Source organism: Phyllostomus discolor, chromosome 3 (genome assembly GCF_004126475.2).
Source record: "Phyllostomus discolor isolate MPI-MPIP mPhyDis1 chromosome 3, mPhyDis1.pri.v3, whole genome shotgun sequence".
NCBI classification, from domain to species: Eukaryota; Metazoa; Chordata; class Mammalia; order Chiroptera; family Phyllostomidae; genus Phyllostomus; species Phyllostomus discolor.
In genome coordinates, this window is record NC_040905.2 from 6,666,403 (window position 1) to 6,687,322 (window position 20,920).

The 20,920-nt window shown below is 50.0% G+C and overlaps 1 protein-coding gene and 1 long non-coding RNA gene across 2 annotated transcripts in view; both read right to left on the reverse strand.

Moving 5' to 3' along the window:
* GHR (growth hormone receptor) overlaps positions 1-20,920 on the reverse strand; it is a 217,585-nt gene that overhangs the window by 67,398 nt on the left and 129,267 nt on the right. The gene's annotated exons all lie outside the window — the stretch shown is intronic.
* Positions 49-19,335, reverse strand: LOC118499410. The gene is made up of 3 exons (XR_004901886.1): positions 19,324-19,335; positions 13,309-13,311; positions 49-178 (listed from the first exon to the last, which is right to left on the reverse strand). It is a non-coding gene; the product is annotated as an uncharacterized LOC118499410 (long non-coding RNA).

Sequence of the window (20,920 nt, forward strand, 5' to 3'; positions counted from 1 at the left end):
GCCCGGTTTGCTGGGTTTCCCTTTCGCTTCGCCGGCTGTTCTTTCTCGGTCTCCTGTGTTGGTTTCTCTTCCTCTGTGTGACCCCCACAGAGTGTGGTGTCACGGACCCTTCACTTCCCTAGCCACCCCGCTCCACTTTTTGTCCCCATGCGAGGGGAAGCTCGTCAAGTCTCATGGCCTTCAACGTTATCTGTGGCTGACGGTTCCATGCCTGTCCCTGCAGGCTGCGCCCCCCAGCTGAACTGCAGGCTGCGCTCCGCTTCCTTGGCAGCTTTGCTACGCATCCAGTAGGTGTCTCCATCCAAATACACAACTCGTGAGGAGTCTCTGACCAAACCTGTTCCTTTTCCACTCTTCCCTATTTCTGTAAATTACTTCCCCGTCCACCCTGGTGTTTCGGCCCCAAACCTGTAGGTCATCTTGCACCTTCCCTTTCCCCAACTCCTGTCCTCTCCTTAAAATCATGAACAAGGAGGTCGGCCCCACCTCAATTCCCTTCTCTCCGTCTCCTGGGCTATTTTGACAGCCCGAGCTCCCAGCCTGTCTTGCCTGCGCTCTCAGATACCTTCCTAACTAATCTTTCCACTTGCACCTGTGTCCCCCTCCAAGGAACTGTGGAAGCATTCAACAAAGTGGCCTTTTAATGCAAAAATCAGATCATGTTACTTCACTATCTAAAACTCTCCAGTGCTTCCCATATAATCAGAGTCAAGTTCAAACCCCTTATAATGGCCACCAAGCTCCCTTATGTAGTCAACGTGGCTGGTTGCCTACCCAGCCTGCTTCCTCTTCCTCTTTCCTGACAAAATCTTGGTTCTGTCCAGGTAGCCACTGCACTCCGAGCAGCCGATGAGCAAGGGAAGGCGATCCCTTGCTCACCGGCTGCTCCGTGAGTAAGTACAAGGGGATGGAGGGTTACTCTCTTCTTCTTCTGAAGTTCAAGAAACCCTGACTTACTTCACTGAGCATAATGCCCTCTATGTCCATGCATGCTGTTGCAAATAGTAGGTTTCCATTATTTTTTTATGGCCAAGTAACAGTCCATCGTATATAGGTACCGCAGCTTTTTTTTTTCCAGAGAAAGACAAACACCATAGGATTTCACTTATAGGTGGAATCTAAAGAACAAAATAAATGAACACACAACACTGAAACAGACTCATAGATACAGAGACAGAACTGGAGGGTGCTTGGGGGTGGGTGGAAGAGGTGAAGGGAGTAAGAAGCACAAATTGGCAGCTATAGAACAGTCATGGGGAAGAAAGTACAGCACAGGAAATATAGCCAATAGCAGTGTGATGACTACGCATGGTGCCAGGTGGGTACCGGGAACATCGAGAGCCACTCTGTAAAGTATATGATTGTCTAACCACTATGCTGTACATCCAAAATCAATACATAATAAAATTTGAAACACTCAGGAATGCCTATGACAATTCTTTTTTTAAGAAAAGATTTTATTTATATATTTTTAGACAGAGGGGAAGGGAGGGAGAAAGAGAGGGAGAGAAACATCCATGTGTGGTTGCCTCTCACACACCCCCTCCTGGGGACCTGGCCTGCAACCCAGGCATGTGCCCTGACTGGGAATCGAACTGGTGACCCTTTGGTTCACAGGCGGGCACTCAATTCACTGAGCCACAATAGCCAGGGGATAATTTTTTTTTAAAAATCAGCAATACATAAATGGTTGCTAATTTGCTCAGCTGCGCACAAAGGCTGTGGCAGCAGGCAGCATCTCTGAGGGCAAGTGCTCGGCAGCCGAGAGCAGCGGACACCTCTCCCCATTCCCAGCACCAGCACCGTTTTCTCGGCCTCAGAGACCTACATTTCTGGACTTGCCTGTGACACGTCCTTTCCCTGCTACTTGGGAGAACATATGGCTGGCTGCTGCTTCACAGCACGTGTTTCTTAGGCGCCTCCTCTCTCCTCGCCCCCACCTACCACTTCCCCGCTCTCCTCTTCCCTGCGCTGGATGCTAGGCCATTCTCCGCGCTCCTGTTGGATTCCTTCTCCTGAATGAACACCTTTCCCTGTTGCCGGACCCCTGCTTACGGGCCCAAACAGCACCCTGTCGCTTGCTGGATGAAGTCCAAATTCTTCAGCCCAACATTCAGATCATCCCTTCAGAGGGCGCTGCTTCATTCCCCCCGACTTCCTTCCGCAGCTTGTCCGTGTACACTCACAGTGCAGATAAGACCCGGTCTTCAGGGTTCTCGGCCTGTGTCCTCTTGTCTGTCTCCTTCATCTTTTTCTCTTCATCCTCTTCTGCAGAAAATGTCCATCCTTCCCTCCCTAGGCAAAATCTTCTCCCTGGAGAAGGCCCCTCCTTCGTGAAACCTTCCTGATAATTGGCTTCATTCTGACCTTTTCTTGACATTTTACTGGCCCCCTGGAACTAGGCACGGAAGTTCTCCAACAGTAACTTTTCCTGAAAGGACTGCTGAGGAGGACGATGAAATGCAGACTATTGGGGCACACTCACTAGCAGTAGGTTGATCTCTCAAAACAGGAAATTGTGATTCGAGCGTATGTTATGCACAAGGTACTAGACAGTGTGAGAGGCCACGGAGACTTCCAGAAACGTTCCTGAGGTCACACTGAACGTGGCCCATCTGTAATACTTATTTCCAACAGTTAGAATCTACCCACAGCTTCCAGGAAGTAACTTACATTGGTCTCCATCCATCCCTACTGCAGATGGGCACAAATCGCTATATTTTAGATATATTAAAATTTAAAGCCATATAACTTTCTTTAATTAAAATCCAATAAGCATATGTTTATTTTAAAAAAAACTTCTACTTATAGAGTGTAGTTTTAGCAGGTGATCCCCTCTGTTCCTTGAGCCTGGCCACAAAATCTCTTTATCATCCACACCCAGTGGCGTGTACAAAGGTGAGCGGAAGCTATGTCTGTAGGGTCTAAACATGTCTTCTCTAGACCCATTTCTCGCGAGTGAGAGATGCTGAGAGGGGAAGCTGATTGTACCTGATCGCTTCAGGCAACACACTTAGAGGGAGCCCTGACTGTGCCAGGTTCTGGGCTCCAAGGAGACATCTCCGAAGGACGCCCCCCCGCGGCTCCTGAGGGCTGGGGTGGTAGAACTCATCGGTGCGCGAGGAGCCGGGAAGTGGGGGATGGGTGCAGCCAGGATCATTTTCATGGGCGTGATGGGACTGCGACTGACGTTTAGGCTTGTGGAATGGAGGATGCAGATGACTGGGCGTGGGAGGAAATAACCAGCCGCAGGGCAATGGCAGAGGGGCAAGATTGGCTCGCAGGAGCGTTGCCAGGGGCAGGCCTGGCCGGGATGGGGGGTGTCTGGCGGGGGAGGGGAGAAAGGTCGGACATGTAATGTGGGGCCAGAAGGCCTCGGAGCACAGACTTGAATCTTCGGGCTGTGGGAGCTACTGAGACTCCTGGGACAGAGCGTGGCAGGACCAGAGGGTGCTGCAGGACTCGGGACTCTTCAGCTGTGGCCCAAGGGACTGGCGGCACATCCAAGGGGCTCCTGTGGTGGCCCAGGAGGGGCCTCTGACAATGCCGAGATCACATCCATATTTCTCTGCTGCTCCTGCTTGCTCAGAAGACCTTGACAGAACAAGGCTTTCCCCGCGTGACCCGACTTCCGTGTGAAAGTCTCCTTCTCCACGTGTCCCGCCAAGTCTCCACAGCACCACGCCGCTCGCGTTCCTCCCTCGGGCGGGACCCTCCCCCTCGGGACCATTGAGCGACGAAGCACAGAAGTGACTGGAAATTCGCATCAGCTGAAACTGCACACCCAGAAGGGTGCCAAAGTGAACCCAAAATGTTTGCTTTCAACACTTTTCACTTGTTGAGAGATAAAAATAAAAGATTAAACACTTCTACTAAATGTTCCCCACCTCAGCTGCAGAGGGGGCAAGGTCACATTCTCCTTCCCTCTGCAGCTGGTGCTCCTTGAATCCCATGGTGGAAAGTTCTAGAAGATTCCAGACACTTTCACTTAGTAGAAAAATCTGTACACTTTAAAACAGGGCTGCTCTGATGGGAGAGGGGAGTCTGGCCCCTCGGTAGCATTTACTTGCTTCCTCTTTGCAGGAATCACTGATCAAAAATCCTCTGGCAAAAAGTTTAGAAATGAAAAACAAAATACAATATTTGATTGAAATGATAATATTTCAGGCTGTCTTTATTAACACCAAGAACTCACGAGGCACTTAGGACAGCAGAATAAAGAACTGTGTCTACTTATTCATTAGATTGGTAAGGGGTAACCGGTAGCTCACTACGCCTGCTGTAGGACTGGCATTACTCGAGGCGCCGAGGAAGCAACACTCAGATGCCCTGCTGCGTAGCCGAATGTTCTATGGCACCGTCTCAACAGTATCGATCTCGTTCGAGTGCCCAAGATAATGTCTGTCTGGTGGCTTTTGAAAAAAGTAATCCAGTATCTTCGGGGAGCGAAGACATGAGATTATGATGATGAAAAAAGTATGAAATGAATTTGGAAGATAACCAAAATCTTAGACACTTCAGTATCCACCTACGGATCTCAGTCACGGTTTCTGGGGACAATGCAATGTAGTGCCCTGAGCACATGTCAGGAGTGACAGCGTTGTATACTTCCTGAGTGCGCATCACTAACAGTTCAAGGCTCAGGCTTGCAGGGTGGCTCACTTATGCCTCCTCCACTCATTTCTCAGTGAACAGCTGCACATCAGTGTGTGTGTGAGCACAAAAACATCCTTATTTTCCCTTTAGCATTTCTCTCGCTTTGCGGTGGAGTTTTTAAAAGAAAATTTAAGAGCATGTTCTTGTAAGCTCTGCAGATGTCGATCTCATGTGAGCCAGGTGTGCACTTTCTGCAAAGCCATCCATCGGTGAGGAGAATGCCACAGTGCTGTACTTCTTTAAAACTGAGTGGAGTCTGATGTTGGGCCTCCCCAACTCTAACCAAGCTGGTGGGGTATTCGGTTTCAGGTCTTTCTGTAGGAAATAGCTCTATTTCCTGCTCCTGGGTTGAGGGCCGTCTTTGGAGATCTTACACAGAGATAAATACCACCTCCCCACCCCCCAAAATAAATACCCATTGTCTTTCAGTTTCTTTTCCTTTAGTCTCAACTTTTCTGAACTCCAAAGATGTTCACCTCCCTCCCCAATATTTGTAAACAAGCATCCTTAGGAAGAGAAGTTTAGCTCCAGATCTGCAAACCCCCTGGAGCCAAGAGAATGAGAGTACGTGGCTGCCTTCTGGAATGGGGGTTGGAACAAAACTCAAATTCATGCAACAATAAACGCTCCAGCCCACATTGGATATGCTGAGTGGCTTGTGTTCACCTTCCATGCTTACTACATGACTCAGAAGTATTGAAAGACAGCATTTTTTTTTGGTCGTGATCTCCTTAGAATTGCAACCTGGAGTAGAGGAGTAATGTGGGTTCCTGGCAAAGACACAGTACGTCCTGTAGAGCTCGCGGCTCAAAGTGGTGTGGTCTGCGGCTTCAGAAATGCAGGCTCTCAGGCCCCACCCAGCCCTTCAGAATTAGCACCTGCCTCTACCAAGTTCCGCAGGTAATTCCCATGCGCCGTTCAGTTTGAGAAGCACACTTGCCTGGGTGGTTTTCTCCCACTTTTTTCTTTCCCACTTCTCCAACATCAGGCATCATCCTTGCATTTCTTATGGGCCCTGAAAAATACCTTCCGAGTGAGTCATGAAAATTAAGCTTTTAAAAGGGGCTTCTTTCTCTTCTGCGACACTCTGATGAGAACCGTGTCACATCTGGGATGAGGTAATTAAGGGACGTCCAATGGAAAGAAAGCTCACATTTTTTTTTTCTGGAGCGAACCAGGCACAGTTACACGCTCGTTCTATGTTTACGCTCTAATGTCTAAATTGTGTATGGAGGGACGTCTGAGCCGGGACCATGAAGCTGTAATTTGAGAAATGAAAGGCCAGCCTTTGGCCCGGGTCCCAAACGCAGCTTACTGACTGTGTACAACACACATGCAAAAGGATGTCCTCTGAGCCAGGGTACAAGGAGTTTTCAAGAGTCATTAGACTTGCAGAAACTCTGTTTGGCCTGTAAAATTTGCACTTGGCCGAACCATTTCCACTTTGCAATGCCAACTTATTTTCCAACCAGCTATCTCCGTTTCCTAAGGTGGGTCCCTAAACTGTACTAAACCAAGAATCCAGACTATGTGTCCATTACAAACACCCAGTTCTTCTCCACCCCCCCACCCCCTGTGACGATTAACTAGAGAAGAAAAGCAGATTAGGTTAACCTTTTTAAAAAGTCACTTCCACTTTCTGTGGCATTTAGGTACACCATTCCCTCACTCGTTCATTCATTTTCATTTCGTTCCCAATTTCAAGCAGCTGTTTTTAAGGCAACTTCATGTCTTCAGGATTATGTTAAACTCCAATACCTGAAATAAATTCACAAGCAGTATTTCTCGGTTTGGAAATGATGCCTACCAATTACATAGCTTTCCATACCGACGCCCGGGACAGATCGTTACCAAGATACACTTGGTGAAATGTTTGTTAAGTAGCAATTACGAGTCTAATTAGTTATCCAACACGGATTAAGCAATGTGAGAGGCAAAGGCTGTGAGAAGTAAAAGTTCAAGGTAAATCCCCTGACTAAGCAGATGACAGCCGGACTGGAGCAGTCAGGTAGGAGCCCACGCCCAGAGAAGCCGCAGCCGCGATGATGCGTCAGGGTGGACAAAGCATCGCTAGACAGCCTCCCCAGCATGATCTCTGATGAGCTGCACTAACTAGGTCAGCGGCATGGCTGCTGGACGCCGCAGCAGCAGCCTGGCAAACCTCTGAGGGTGACGCGGAACTTGAAGTGGACCCTGGAGGATGGCGAGGTGGGAGTGAGAGAGGAAGAGGAACGCAAGGGGTCATGGTCACAGATAGCATCCTGCACTGATTTTGACTTTGAAACAGCTCCATAACTAGAAATAACTAGAAAAGGAAATAATTTCTCAGTTGCAAGAGCAACTTGGAAATGATTCCCTGCATTTCTGAGCAGGTGAGGCTGGATCTGCAGCAGGTCTCGGTCCCACCTCACACAGATCCCGGGGGGCCCTTGGGGGGCTGCCTCGCGTGCCGGGTGACCGAGAGTTTGGGGCCAGGGGCCCGTACAGACAGTGATGTTTGCGAGGCCCAGGACCGCGGAGTCGGACGGAGGTCTGCCCAGGAAGGTGCAGGTCTCGGTCTGAGGGCTAACTTAACCCAGGAAGGGGAAACAGCTTCCTGAAGCTTCAGTCCGTCAAACGGCTTGGGCTGACATTACTTTAAACAGCCCAAAGATTCATAACACTATTAAAAATCTAAAAAAGTAAACAAATGCACCACCACCCAGCAAGTCAACACCAGAAAAGTATTTGAGAGAGAATCACACGACCTCAGAGAGGTCCTGGTTCAGAGGCCTGGAATGCAGCAGCGGGCAGATTCAATCTTTGGCCTGGCCCCCCACCCCCCACCCCCATTCCCATCAGTTCATACTGCTGACGGAACCACCACCTGCTGCCGCGCCAAGGTTAAAGCCGTTGTGCTCTACATGCTTGGCCTCTATCCAAGGGATTTCTTTTTAAACATGTCTAAAGATCAAAATGCCGGAAAAGAGTTTGAGCTTTATCTATGGGGCTGTGTCTTGTAAAGGAATCAAAGCACAGTGGTACGTCTTCCAATCCTAATGTTCCGTGTGAGTAAAAACCGATGTGAACGTTGTTCATGTTACAACGAAGTGAAATAAATGGCTCTCCCAACAACAGGCTTACTGGCAGAACATTTACGGGCAACACGATGCCTGTAGCTTCAGGTCAAGTCGGTGACGCGGCTCATATTCCCAAAGTGAAATGCCCACTTCGTGGACCTTCTGTAGGTCGTAACATTATGGGAGGGCCATATTGATGCCTTTGCTCCAAAGCTTTCTTGTAATGGGACTTCGAGGCGGAAGAGCTAATTCTGTAGGTATGTGTTCCAGACTTTCTTTTTGGAAATTAAGTACTTTAAAACCTAAATTGCATGATGTTCAGTCAGCCTACTATCTCTTGGGCAGATAAGCTACTGGCCCTGATTTCTGTATTTCTGGTCCCCAGTGGATGATGCCCTCAGCACTCGGGCGTGGGAGTGACCTAGTGACACGCGCCAGTACAGAGGCTGGGGAAGGAGCCATCGTTTCTGCTCTTTTACAAGGATGTGCACGGCCCCTCTGTCTGGATGGAGGCTGGCTGGCGTGTATCTCTTCAAGTTTTCTACTATGAGCCATGTTTGAGGTAGTAAACTAGATACAATGACACTGCATTTAGGATGAGGAACATTCCCAAAATGGAGTTTCAAGGTACTACAATGAGCAAAGTGCAGCTCTTGCCTTAGTGAAAAATCTGCCTATATATTTATTACATAACTGGAGTTTCTGCTAGATAAAGAAAATGACATCATGAACATATTTCTCGTCCAGGGGAAAAAGGCCCATATGAAATAAAAATGGTCCTCCAATTAAACTTTGAAACGAAGCTCTGAAATGTCAGCCTATCCGAAATACAGCATGCTCCTCCTTATTGTATTTTTTATTTCTGAAAAGATAGCGAACAGGATTTTAAACATGTAACACATACTAAAACTCGATACCTGCATTGGTTGCGCTAGTCTTAGGTCAGAAGTTTACCCATTCGTAAGGTGAGGCTGTGTCTGGACGCACCTGGTACGGGTACATTAAAACTACCTGTTCCGGCCCTGGCTGGCGTGGCTCAGTGGATTGAGCGCAGGCTGTGAACCAAAGTGTTGCAGGTTCGATTCCCAGTCAGGGCACATGCCTGAGTTGCAGGCCATGACCCCAGCAACCGCACATTGATGTTTCTCTCTCTCTCTTTCTTCCTCCCTTCCCTCTCTAAAAATAAATAAATAAAATCTAAAAAACAAAACAAAAAACACCTGTTCCTTTTCTCCCTCCCTTTTTTCCTCCCTCCCTCTGGGTTCTTTTCCTCTGCACTGGGGTCAGACCTGCATTGTCATCTGACAGCTCTCCCAGTCTCCTCTGCTCCCTCCCCCATTCTCCCCTCCCCAGCGTTCCCTCTAATAAAGGTCTTGCACATCTAATCTCCCAGCAACTCTCTCAGCAGGTCTGTGTCTTGGAACACCCAGGCTGCCCGGCAGCCGGACCCTGCACATCGCAGGGTCACAGCGGCTTGAGAAGAACCAGTGCTCCCCACCGGAGAGCCATGAGCGAGCTGCCGGAGAGACCCCAGGGCTCCACGACGCTGGCGCACGGGCCCTTGGCTTTGTCTCTTCTGCTGAGACGGAAGTGCGCCGCCCGCTGAGCCAGGAGGCCGGCACGCTTGGACGTAAAGAGAGGGTCCCAGGCTTAGAGGGGCTCAGGCTCAGGCTGAACTGGCAGCCGGTGGAGAGCTTGCCAGGCAGGACCCCACGCGGCCGGAAGAGCACAACTGTCTCAGCATCTAGAAGTCCCTCTCTTATCTTTCCTTTTCCCCTTGCACACGCCACCCTCGCGTGTCCTTTATATACTCTTTGGTTCCTGTCTGGTCTCCTTCCTCTAGAGATTTCTCACATGACTAAAAGGAGAGTAACTCCCATCACACACGTAAAATTCTGCCTCCGGCCATGCCAGGGCTTCCTGGGAGCCTCGCTGTCCAGCGCCTCTCGGGCCCCCTGATTTCCCCTTTGCAGCCGCGTTTGCAGTTCAGTGACAGCCACCAGGTCCGTTCCTCCCCCAGGGTTCTCCCTAGTCACCGGCTGCACCGAGACTCCCCCTTCTCCAGCTCTGCGCCAAACGACAGGGAGTGTGGGTGCTGAAGGGTGGTTTGGGCTCTGCAAAAGCGGGCTGAGATTTCGTACTGTACCTGAGAAAGGTGAACCTTGAGAAAGCAAAGGACTGCTCCCAGAGGAGTGGAAATGAACCTGGGATTGCTGTGCCCTCCCACCCCCCGCCTTACTGATTTATTCCCTCCTCTGGACCTGTCATCTACACCCTGCTGTGTCTGCGAAGCCAGTGGGACACGTTGTTCTTCACCTCGGGCTTTTCGGAGAAGTTCCCATGGGTGGACACCGTTGGGTGGCGGCTTACCCATCAGCCAGGAACCCAGGCGCCCCACCCATGGTGAGATCAGGATCAGCTGAAGTCAGAACCATTCTCCTTTGTGAGATGCTCACCCTTCCAACACCCTTTGCGACAGGAGGTGGCAGGGGAGAGTTCTGACCGGAGAGACTTAATGGAGGCTGGCCGAGGACTTCTGGGAAACCTTGAGATGCCTTAACAGGAGGCATAGCTGCAAGGGAAGGGCTTGCCGACACCACTCACTCTTTATCTTCATGCCGTGAATGTGCATGGGAAGGAAGGCTGGAGTTCTAGCCGCCATCTGGCCATCACGCAGTGACAAGCATGAAGCCAGAGAGCTGACACACTAGGGGATGGAGCAGAACTCCAGGAAAGGCCGGAGATCCTGATGACATCCTTAAGCTGCCTCACCGCGCCTGAGACCCCTTACTTCTAAATTTAAGGGAGCAGTAAATGGCCACGTGGCTTCAGTCACCGTTAATGGGGTGTTTGGTTACTCGCATCAAAAATAATTTCAAGGCCCTTCCTCAGCCTCTCTCTGTTTCTGGCAGAGGCCGTGATGCCCCAGGATGGCTGCGGTCACGTGGCCTCTCTCCCACTGCCCAGAGCCCTGACTGGGATCTAGAGCCCCATTGGAGATCTGGAACCCAAACACGGATCTGGAACCCCGCCCAGGGTCTGGAACGCTGTCTCTGCCCCTTGCCCTTTCTGGCACAGGGGCAGCCAAGGCTCTCAGGGACTGTTAGCTCTCTCTGGTCCTTCACCCTCCTTGGCCGGTTGCTTTCACCCTGTGGACCCCTCTGTAAACTGAGGCATTGTTGCATGCTCTCCAGCTCAACACTTTCCGTGTGCTGCCCCCTTTCCTCCCTGGACCTACAGTGATGAAATGGTTTTCTACACACATCGAGTTTTGTTTCTCGATCCCACAATACTGACAGAGTTCTCCAAGATAAGCAACCTAGAATCTGCCGGAAAAAAGGAGGGTACGGTGAGGGTTTGGCCACGGAGATTTTAGTGGAAAAAACACGTTACTTTCTACACTGGTTAGTAGACGGGAAGAGAGAATTTGAGTGTCGGCAACAGACCTAAGGAAAAAATGTAGAGTATGTAGCACCGTGCCCCATTTCTTCACAGTCTACGTTCTTTACATAGCACGGCCTAGCTCGGAAATTTATCTTCTTGGTTGGTTTAACTTGAGGGTTGGAAAAAACGAGGCCTGAATGCTTTGTACTTACAGTGTGTACTACCAAGCAGTGCTTTTTGATCTTCTTTGATGACAACCCACAAAAACAAATCTATTTTACATCCGACCCACATGTGCTTTGCTTATGTCCCTGTGTGTCACTAAATACTTACAATTACTGTGCATGACACAATCTCCCATACTCAAGGGTGCAATAAATGTCCTACTCTTCTGTTCTATGCTATTTAATTAAAAAATGCAAGTTGAGCCTTAATAAATTTCATGGCAGCGTGATGATTGCTACTACTAATATAAAAACATTGCTGAATACACTTAACTTTTTAGTGAAAAGAAATCTAAATCCATGAGCGAAAGCCGTGGTTTAGTGGAGAAGGTAACAAAAATACTAACAAAAAATGTGTACCATTTGATCGTTTACAAAGGATCTTCATATTTATCAATATAATTTCGTAGCCACAGTAACCCAGTAAGACAGATAAGGCTCTCATTCCATTCCTGCAGAAGAGAAGCAGGGCTCGCAGGGAGTAAACAATTTGTCCGTGCCCACACACCAGACAACTCGGAGACTTCCATCCTCTGACCCCGCCCTGCTAACTAACGCGACATACTCTTCTGTGTGACCAGTCGGGAGTCAGCATCAGCCCCAGTTGTAACTGAGAACGTCACATAATCTTAGTTGTAACACAGGGAAAACGTTTGCCTCTTCCACTCTGCCAGAGGATCTTGAAAGTAGGCTGAGGCATTGGATGTTTTCAACCCTCGGAGTTCTTAGGGGAAAGTTCGTAGTAAGATCCCGCCTACAACAAACCTCTGCCATTCCCACCTCCGTGCACACTCTGTGCCTCTATTATCGTAACTCTGGTCTCTCTGAGTCCCAGCCCTTCTGCCCTGCAATCTCTGACCAGCTCCTGTGCACCATCCCCTTTCCGTTTTCTGAATTCTACCACCATCACACCCTGCCGCGACATTTAGCAACTGATTACGGTGCCTTGTTATTTTGATTTTGTTTTATAGGCATCAGCTCTTTTCTCCTGGTTAGACTGTAAGCTTCCTCATAGTAAGGATAACATATGGACCACCTAGGTGGTGTGCTTAAGAAATTGGGTAATAGTTAATAAATGCCAGACTATTTTTATACTGTTTATTACTTTCCGTCTTTCCTTTTATAGTTCTCAAACTTTCAAACCAAAACCAGAAGGTTTTGGAGCTATAAATCCTGTTAAAAACAACCCTTGACACACAAGAAGTTTTCACTAAATGTTTATGAGATGAATAAAAAGCTGAATGAAAGATAGGAAAGATAAGAACCCTGAGCGACTAAAATAGTAGCAGCTTCCTTAGTAGTTGACATTTAAGGCCAATTACTTTATATATCTGTAATATAGTACAAAGTTATAATAAATCAGATTACAGTTTTAGAAATTAATGACATCTTAATTCTGTCAGGATGAGAGAGGGCCGGGAAACCGCAGGAGAATTCCATGTTGTGTTTATGCTTCAATGAGATTTGGGAAAAGAACAAACTATGATGTGTTTGGGGCTATAATTTCTTATTTGGGACAATTGCTTTGGAAACATTTAGAAAAAATATCTACTACTGGGTCAAGGCTCCTGAATCCTTTTCGCAATGAAGGGATATTTTTCAGGTGCCTGGGACAACAGTCCTCACGAATAGGTAACAACGAAATAGTACCCACATGTCCTTTGTCCCTGCACTTACACAGCCCCGGTGCAGACACCTGACTGTCCACTGAGTGGTAACACGGCAGAGTTACAGGTCTGGGGGAGAAGAAAGGGAGGAGGACACTGAGAGGAAGAAGGTTTCTGGCCCTTCTCAGAAAGCATGCTTTCCCGAGGCCCCAGTAAGAGAACGGGAGTGGATGCAGATTCCTGGACACAGCGAGGACAGTATGACGGCCTCATACCATGTACGAGAAGACGGAACAGGGTCTGCAGTGACTGGACGGCAAGCCAGCAAATGGGGCCAAGAGCCTCAGGGCCTCCTTCTGGTCTCCTCAGGCCCTGAACTTGCTGGATTCTGGACCAGTGCACACAGTGCAGGCGCAGCCTTGGGGAAGCTGCAGGCTGGGCCCCTGCAGGCCAGGCTCACACCCCGTGTTATACAGCTGCTGGTCGCGGTGGTCGCTGTGGTTTGCCGCCCAGACCCTCTTCTGGGAGGGCCTTGTTGCTCTAGAGCGGAAGGTGCTCTAGGCCAACAGCCTACTGTTCTCAGCCCCTTCGACCTCGTTAGGCCCCAGGGTCTGACCTTTCCCACATTCAGCGAATGATCCCTGTTGGGACGAATGGCCTGGTCATCTGGGCCCCCTGGGGGACTGTCATGCCGGGCCATCCCAGCCCCAGAGCTCCCCACAGGGCCCCAGCTCAGGCTGTCACTGGGCCTCTTTTGCAGCGGGACCCCCCTCTTGGCTGACCCTTGCTTCCGTTCTGTGTCTTCCACAGATGCTGACGGATTAAGGAGGGCCCTTCATACACATCCTATAAGCTCACCTGCATCCCACAGTCAGCCTCCTGGACAGCCCCACCTGTGACCCAGGTTTGCAATATCCTGCAAACACTTCCAAGCCAGTTGGTAAACAACTTTGGGCAGACAAAGGCTCCAACCCCCAAACGGCCACCTTGGCCCCTTCCCTGGGACGCTTCGGACCCTTCCGTGATCCATTCACCGAAAGGGCAACGCGCAGGCAGGCGGAGTCATGTTCCGTCCACAACCCCGTCCCGGCGCTCTGGCCTGCTCCCTTCTGGCTGCTATCTGCCCTTGTGGTAGCAGTTATTCAAGCTTGTAAATGTGACAGCCCATTAAAGCCATGTGGGTGTCAGTACTGCCTGAGGCAGCCTGCAAGGGAGCGGCGGAAAAGTGGGGGCCATCCGCCTCGGCGAAAAAGGCCGTGGCTGCTCCGTTCCAGCCAATCGTCTTAAAGATGCAGGCCCAGGCTTGTGCAGTTAGTCAAAACAAACAAACAAACAAACAAAACAACACACCAGAAATACAATTTGTTTTGTTTGTTTAGTCCTTCAAATTTTTAAATAATACCAACCAACTGGACTTTATAAAAATGCTGCCTGGGAACAAAACAATGTCATGAGCTAGATAGGGCCCACGGACATCAGTTGGTGAGATTTAAGATCTCTCTGCCATCTGAGATGTCTCTGGTCCACATGGCCCTAGGAGGCCAGGTCCTGTAAGGTGTTTGGTAGCTGGCTGATGCTCCTCACTCCTGCCTGACCTGACGCCTGCGGAAATGCAGTAACACCTGCAGCTCACGCACCAAATCTGGAGCCCGGGCTGGGGTTGAGGAGTGTAAGCTAACCCACCTCGGACAGTCACTTCTTCCCGTGAGGTACGAGACGGGACAAAGCTCCGCCCACTACCCCCCGGCGGTGGTTAGATGGAGAGCTTTAATAACTCACCTTCACATGTTTTTTTTTTCAAATTGCAAAACTGAATAATAACCCAAACCTTTAAAATCGTGCCAGTTTAATTTTACATGAAGTGCAGTTCTCTTAGCAGCTCCTGCCTACAGACACTTTTCATATTTCACATTCACGCCTGCGCACTCACTGATGTATCTATTTTCTCCTTTTTACTTTTACGATGCTCTCAAGTCATTGCTCCTTATTTTTAAAAAGGTTTAAGAGACTTTGGCTCTGTGTATTTTTCCATTCTCCATCCAGATTTACAGAAATGTTTCTTAAAAGGAAGGGGACAAAGAAAATTCTAGAACTACAGGCAGAGGGTGGATCTGCTGAATTCGTGGTACGAGCACAAACAGTTCCGGGGGCTTCTAGCCATTTATGGGCATTGAATCATCTTTAGAACGGAAGGGCAGTGGACAGTTGCTTAAGTGATGAAAGATTATTCTCTTCACTAAAGGTGTATTGCTTTTCTAATTCACCTTTGGAGAGGAGTAGGATAAATTTAACCATGAGGACTATTGTCACGGCAGTGAGCAAACATTGCCTTTAAGAACCAGTTTTGACAGGAACCTAAACAACAAAACAAAGAAACAAGCCAAATATATATATATATATATATATATATATATATATATATAAAACCAAAGACACTGAAGTAAAGAACAGACTGACAGAGTTCAGAGGTGAGAGAAGAGGGAATTTCAGGGGAATTTCAAGGGAAAAGGGGAAGGGTTTGCAGGAACGAGTATAAAGGACACATGGACAAAAACTAGGGGCGGGTGGAAATGGGAGGGAGGAAGGGAGGGTTGGGTGGCTGGGCTGGGATGGGAGTAAAAGATAGAAAATTGTACTGCAACGACAATTTAAATAAAATAAAATAAAAAAAGAACAAGGTGGGGCCCAGCCCTGAAGGCGCTCAGGGTGGAAATTGGGTCCCCAGCAGGCTGTGAGCTGAGTGGGGAATTTTATCTGTAATCCCCAGGCAATGGGGTGGTGCCCAAGGGTGTTTTTGGAATTCTTTCAAATACACAAAACAGATTCTTTTAGTGCCCCACATACTTTAAGGTCTTTCTATTGCCCAAAGGGAAAAAACTTCAAAACTCCTTATCGGGGCATTGAAATGCCCCTGACAACCTGGCCCCGAAAGTCCTCTTCCCCTGGGACCTCCACTTGCCTCTGGGCTCCATGGGCCTCTTTTATAAGGGCACTGACCCCACGCACAAGGCTCTATCCATTTTCATGACCGTGTTGCCTCCTGGGGGCCCACCTCTTAATACTGTTGCTCTAGGGGATGGGAGCGTACAAATTCGGGGGGCACACACACAGTTAGACCACAGGAGTCGACCACCCAGGAACGCAAGAACGCACCTGGACAACAGTGAGCCTCTCTCCGCCCCTTCACATTCCTGCCTCGGTCTACCTCGCTTCCTCTGCCAGCAATCCCCATTCACCCACCTCTCCCCTCCCCCTTCCATGATCTGTCTTCTCTAGTCACCCCTGAAGACCCAGTTCACGGACATCTTTCCTTCCTCTCCTTTCCTTGACACATTGCAGAGCTGTCATGATTTCTCCTTCATTGCTGCACACTGCCTACCTTACCCTTGAATCCCTTCAAGAAAAATGTTACCCGGCTGTCTCGAATTCTTTGCTGGAGTCCTCAGTGAGTGTCACCCTGGGTTTCCCACTTAGTACTGCGCATGGCAGAGGGGCAGCTGGTAATCTTCTCACTGTCTCCTAACAACATCACTCCGTGGCCCTTAGGGCCTCTCCCCCCCGCACCCCCACCGGCAAACCTCACAGCATTGCACCGTCCACACCTGCAAATGAAGGGAACCGTCACCTGGGGACACCAGGACCTGAAGCTAAGTCAGCCATTCAGGAGAGCGCGCTCTTGCCTCCAAACGACAGTCTCCCTGGCCACCGGGAGACTTGGGAACAACATCGCAGGCCCCAGTTACCCTCAGCAGAGCACAGGGTTGGCACCTTGCTTGGCAGGACAAAGTACTTCCTTCCAGGTTGTTCTGACCCAGAGATATGCTGGAGTCAGCTCTTACCAGCTCGTGGCAGTGAGCAGATTGTCAACTTTTCAGGAATTTTTGAGCTGGTCATTGAACACGGTCACTACTGAAAATGAAGTATCAACTTAAAAGAAACAAATTCTAACACGGGCTGGGAACCAAAGTGTCGGAGGTTCGATTCTCAGTCAGGGCACATGCTCTGGCCCCTAGCAACCACACATTGATGTTTTTCTCTCTCTCTTTCTCCCTCCCTTCCTTCTCTAAAAATAAATAAATAAAATCTTTAAAAAAGAGACAAATTCTATTAAGAATAAGTGTGATGAATACTTATAACCCATCTGTTCATAATTATTTTGCTATATTTAATTATTATCTATGATCCTGAGGTGCTGTAGGTCAGTTGTACCTGCATGGTGGCAATCTTATATAATGGTGGGTTACTGTGCCGCTCAGCTCCCAGTCCTGCTGCTGGCTTGCAACGCACCCTGGTAGGGGTATTTATACCACAGATATCAGCAAATACTACATAGCAGGGCTTCCCCTCGCCCCTGGGCCCCCAGCACCCCAGCAGTGGGGAAACACTTAGCAGCATCCCGCCACAAGCAGCCCCTGCCAACCCACCTTGAGTGGACACGCCCTGCACCCTGAGCGGCCACCCAGCCATGGCTAACCACCCTCCATTGTCCCCTGTGGTGATGTCACTGGCCAGCCTGACAGCCCTTGCAGGTTGCAGGGGAGCAGGTCACTAGACCGATCTCCACACCGGCTGGCCTCTAAGAAAAGGAACAGGCTGCCTGCAAAGCTCCATGTCAGAGTCCTAACCCGACGTTTCAGGCGATCAGTTCTGCTCAACCCGAAGGCCTGGCCGTCTGATGCTGGGTCCTGCCAGGAGAGAGGCGGGAGCCACCCGCAACCACACACACGAAGCTGGCAGCATGAGGCTGCAGCCGAAGTGCCGACACGCACTTCTATTGTATCCTGGCTCCCGCCCACACTGGGGAGGAGCTGGTGCTTCTGTAGTCAGGTGACCCAGAAACCCCACAGTCCAAGGGCCCTGACCCTGTGAGACCCTTTGGGTGCTGCCCAGGAGGTCGGCAGGCGAAGCGGGACCTGTGCACCCACGTCGGCAGCTGTGTCCGCGGGTCCCCCATGGCTGCTGCCCTTGTCCTTGTTCAGAAGACCCTCTCGAAGTCACCTGTACCTACTGCACTGCTGTGTTTATTCACCTGGCTGTCTGCCTTCATTGTCCTTGGAGACAGGGACCCATGTGATTCATTTAACACAACATTTGTGAAGCCCCTACTATGTGCTACACGCTGTGGCAGGCTCCGTATACAGTAATCAGTAAAGTGGACCTGGTGGAAAGTCGATCCACAGCGATTTAAATGCAGCTCGAACCAGCCACAAAAGCTGGCTGCAATGCATCGATTTCTCAAACTCTCCCCTGCTCCTTCCATCCCTCAGGTGTGCCTTCCCATGTCCCCCGTACATCCCCTCACAATTGTCTCCTGATTGACCCCTCAGCCTTTCGTTCTCTGCCTTCTCGTTTACGTTAGAAACTGGGGCGGGAATCCTTCCTCGCTGGGAAACCGTCAGTCACTCCACTTCTCCAAAGCGCCTGCCCTCAGCCGCCTCTTCAATCAAATAAGGACACAACAAGACAGTCGGCTCCGGCTCCGGCACGGGAGTCAGGCCGATGTCCTTGCTGCTCCAGGACGCCCGTCACTTGTGCTGCAGCTGCCCCTTGGTTACAGCCAACCCCTCGCGCAGAACACCCGTCTCCAGCAGCCCACTTCCTCCCCGCCTAAGCTCCACTTAGGATCCATTCCATCCAGGACACCGTAGCCAGCTCCCTAACCCTCCCGGGGCCGTGCTGCCCTGGCCACGGCGACAAGCCCTCTGAATGGGATCCCGTTCCCTCCTTCCTCCCTCCCTCCCTTCCTGCCTTCCTTCCTTCCTTCCTGCCTTCCCCATGTATTCATTCATTGCCATTGAAGAGTAAACAGACAATAAACGCTATTAAGAAATATTCACAGTGGAACAGATTAAAAAAAATGAATCAGAGCACAGGGAAAACAGGATCCAAGGAATAATAAGGTCACTCCAGGAAAATGTTCAGGTAGAAATAATGCCAGAGGAGCCTGAAGAGTAAATAAAAATGTAAGTTGGGTTTTCAGCCCCTGCCTTCCTGCGGCCCAAGCAGACCAGAAAGGATGGGTACAAGGCGGACAGTGGCCCTGAGACGGAATCACAGCAGGTGCAGAAGCAGTGCTCACTGCGGCGTGCGGCACGCCTCCCGCAGACCGTTATCGGAGGGAACGGTGTGCTCTCCATCAACGCTACAATTATTACGGCTGAGCATGCCCCAGGGCTGCTGCTCGGGAAATGAAAATCAGCGGGAGCAAGACTCCAGGGTGGGCGCTACGAGAGGAGACACCACCAAGTGGCTAACGAAGATGGTCTGGCTTCTCATAATCTATACTTTTAGGATTATTGCAAGGAGCACCGTTAAGCCAGAATTTAACATCAATTATCAGTATTTGTTTGGGGCCTTAAATGGTGAGCTTATAGCTATGAGGGAGTGTGTCACAAACATATTCTATGTGGCTGGGTCCAGAAGTCAAAGCTATTATGATAATAACGCTAAGCTGTTGCTTGTCTTTTTTCACGAGTGCGCTGTGGAGTTTTCCAGGAGCCGCATGACGTGTGATATTATCACTCTCATGGCAGCGTTTTACACGTGTCTCAGTTTTAATTTCTAATGCAGTAAATAAATAATCAGTGTAGGCCCTGTGGACAGAAGCTCTTTGGTGTCTGTGGTTAAAGCTGGAAGGCTGTATGGAGGGTCCCTGTGACTCAGAAGTCTGGGACTGCTCTCCTGTGATGTGGGCCACTTGCTAAGTGAGGTCGGAGAACTGTGTCCCAGGGTCCAGGGCGTGTCGTGTGCTCGGGGACCTACTGCCACTGAAGTGACTGCCCCACAGAGAGCCGACAGGTGGCATTGCCAGGGAAAAGAGTCGGCTCTATCTGAACATTATTATCATAATATATGCCCAGCAGTCTTCACAGTTTCAGGAAGAGGAGGAAAGCATATCAGGGCTACAGCACATGATGGAAGGTTTGGGGTTATTTAATCCGAGACTGATTCCCTGACTCAGGGCTGCAGCCGCCTGCGTGGGAGAGAGCGGGAGCTCAGACAGGGGAGCCCCATGGATCCAGAACCCACGGCACCTCCGCTGACTGTTGGGAGTTTGGTAAATACAGGCACCACAGGGCGATGGGAGGGCTGTGGGAGCTGGTGCCGAATGGGAATCATATTAGGGAAGTTTGGAAACTGCTGGTGGAGAAGACAGGAAGGCTTGTGTGTGCTAAAACACAGATAGAAGGAGTCATCAAAATGATGACAAAATTCTGCAGTGCACGCAGGCTTACTGTTCGCAAACAGCCAGTGAGTTTAGACACACAGGGAAATTCTGATGGCAGGGCTTCCCAACAGAAACAGGTGGTTTGGGGACTGCCAGGGGCTTCTTTTAAAGTTCGAAGGACCATTCAGGGACAGTGCTGGGTCATAGCTGGGAGGAGGGAAGCCAGGCTCGATTAATGACTTCCAAGCTCTGCTTAAGCAACCAGCAGCTGGCTTCCCAAGTGGGCAGGTCAGCCGCCATTTCAGAGCCTCCAGGACGATTACGAGCCCACTCAAAAGAGGAAGTGGGGTTTGGATCAAGCACCTGAAACCATCTATTTCCAGCTAAGGGGATCCCCCCTGCAGGCGGACAATATGGACGACCTGTGGGCGCCCCACTTTACGTCCCGGGCCCAGGCGCTGCGTTCCAGCCCACTGCCTTCAGGGATACCTTCAGGGGGCCCCGGCTCCCACGGCCTCCTCAGGAGGTCGCCCTGCCAATGTAACGCCTAGGACGCGAAGAGGCAAGGAGACTGAAGTCACAGCACCTCGTGCTCCTTCAGCGGCCCCCTGCTCAGCGCCCTCAGGGTGGGCGGGGCTCTGCAGACGCCTCTGCGGAGACCTGTGCTGACAGATCGCGTTCACCAAGTCACTTGAATGCGCTCATTTGTCTGGGCGAGCACAGCTACTTTGACATCGATATTTATATGCAAGAGTTTCTAAGAGACAGGGTTCCCTTGGCTTGACCCCCTGCCTCTTAAGAAAAACGTAGAAAGCAAAATCA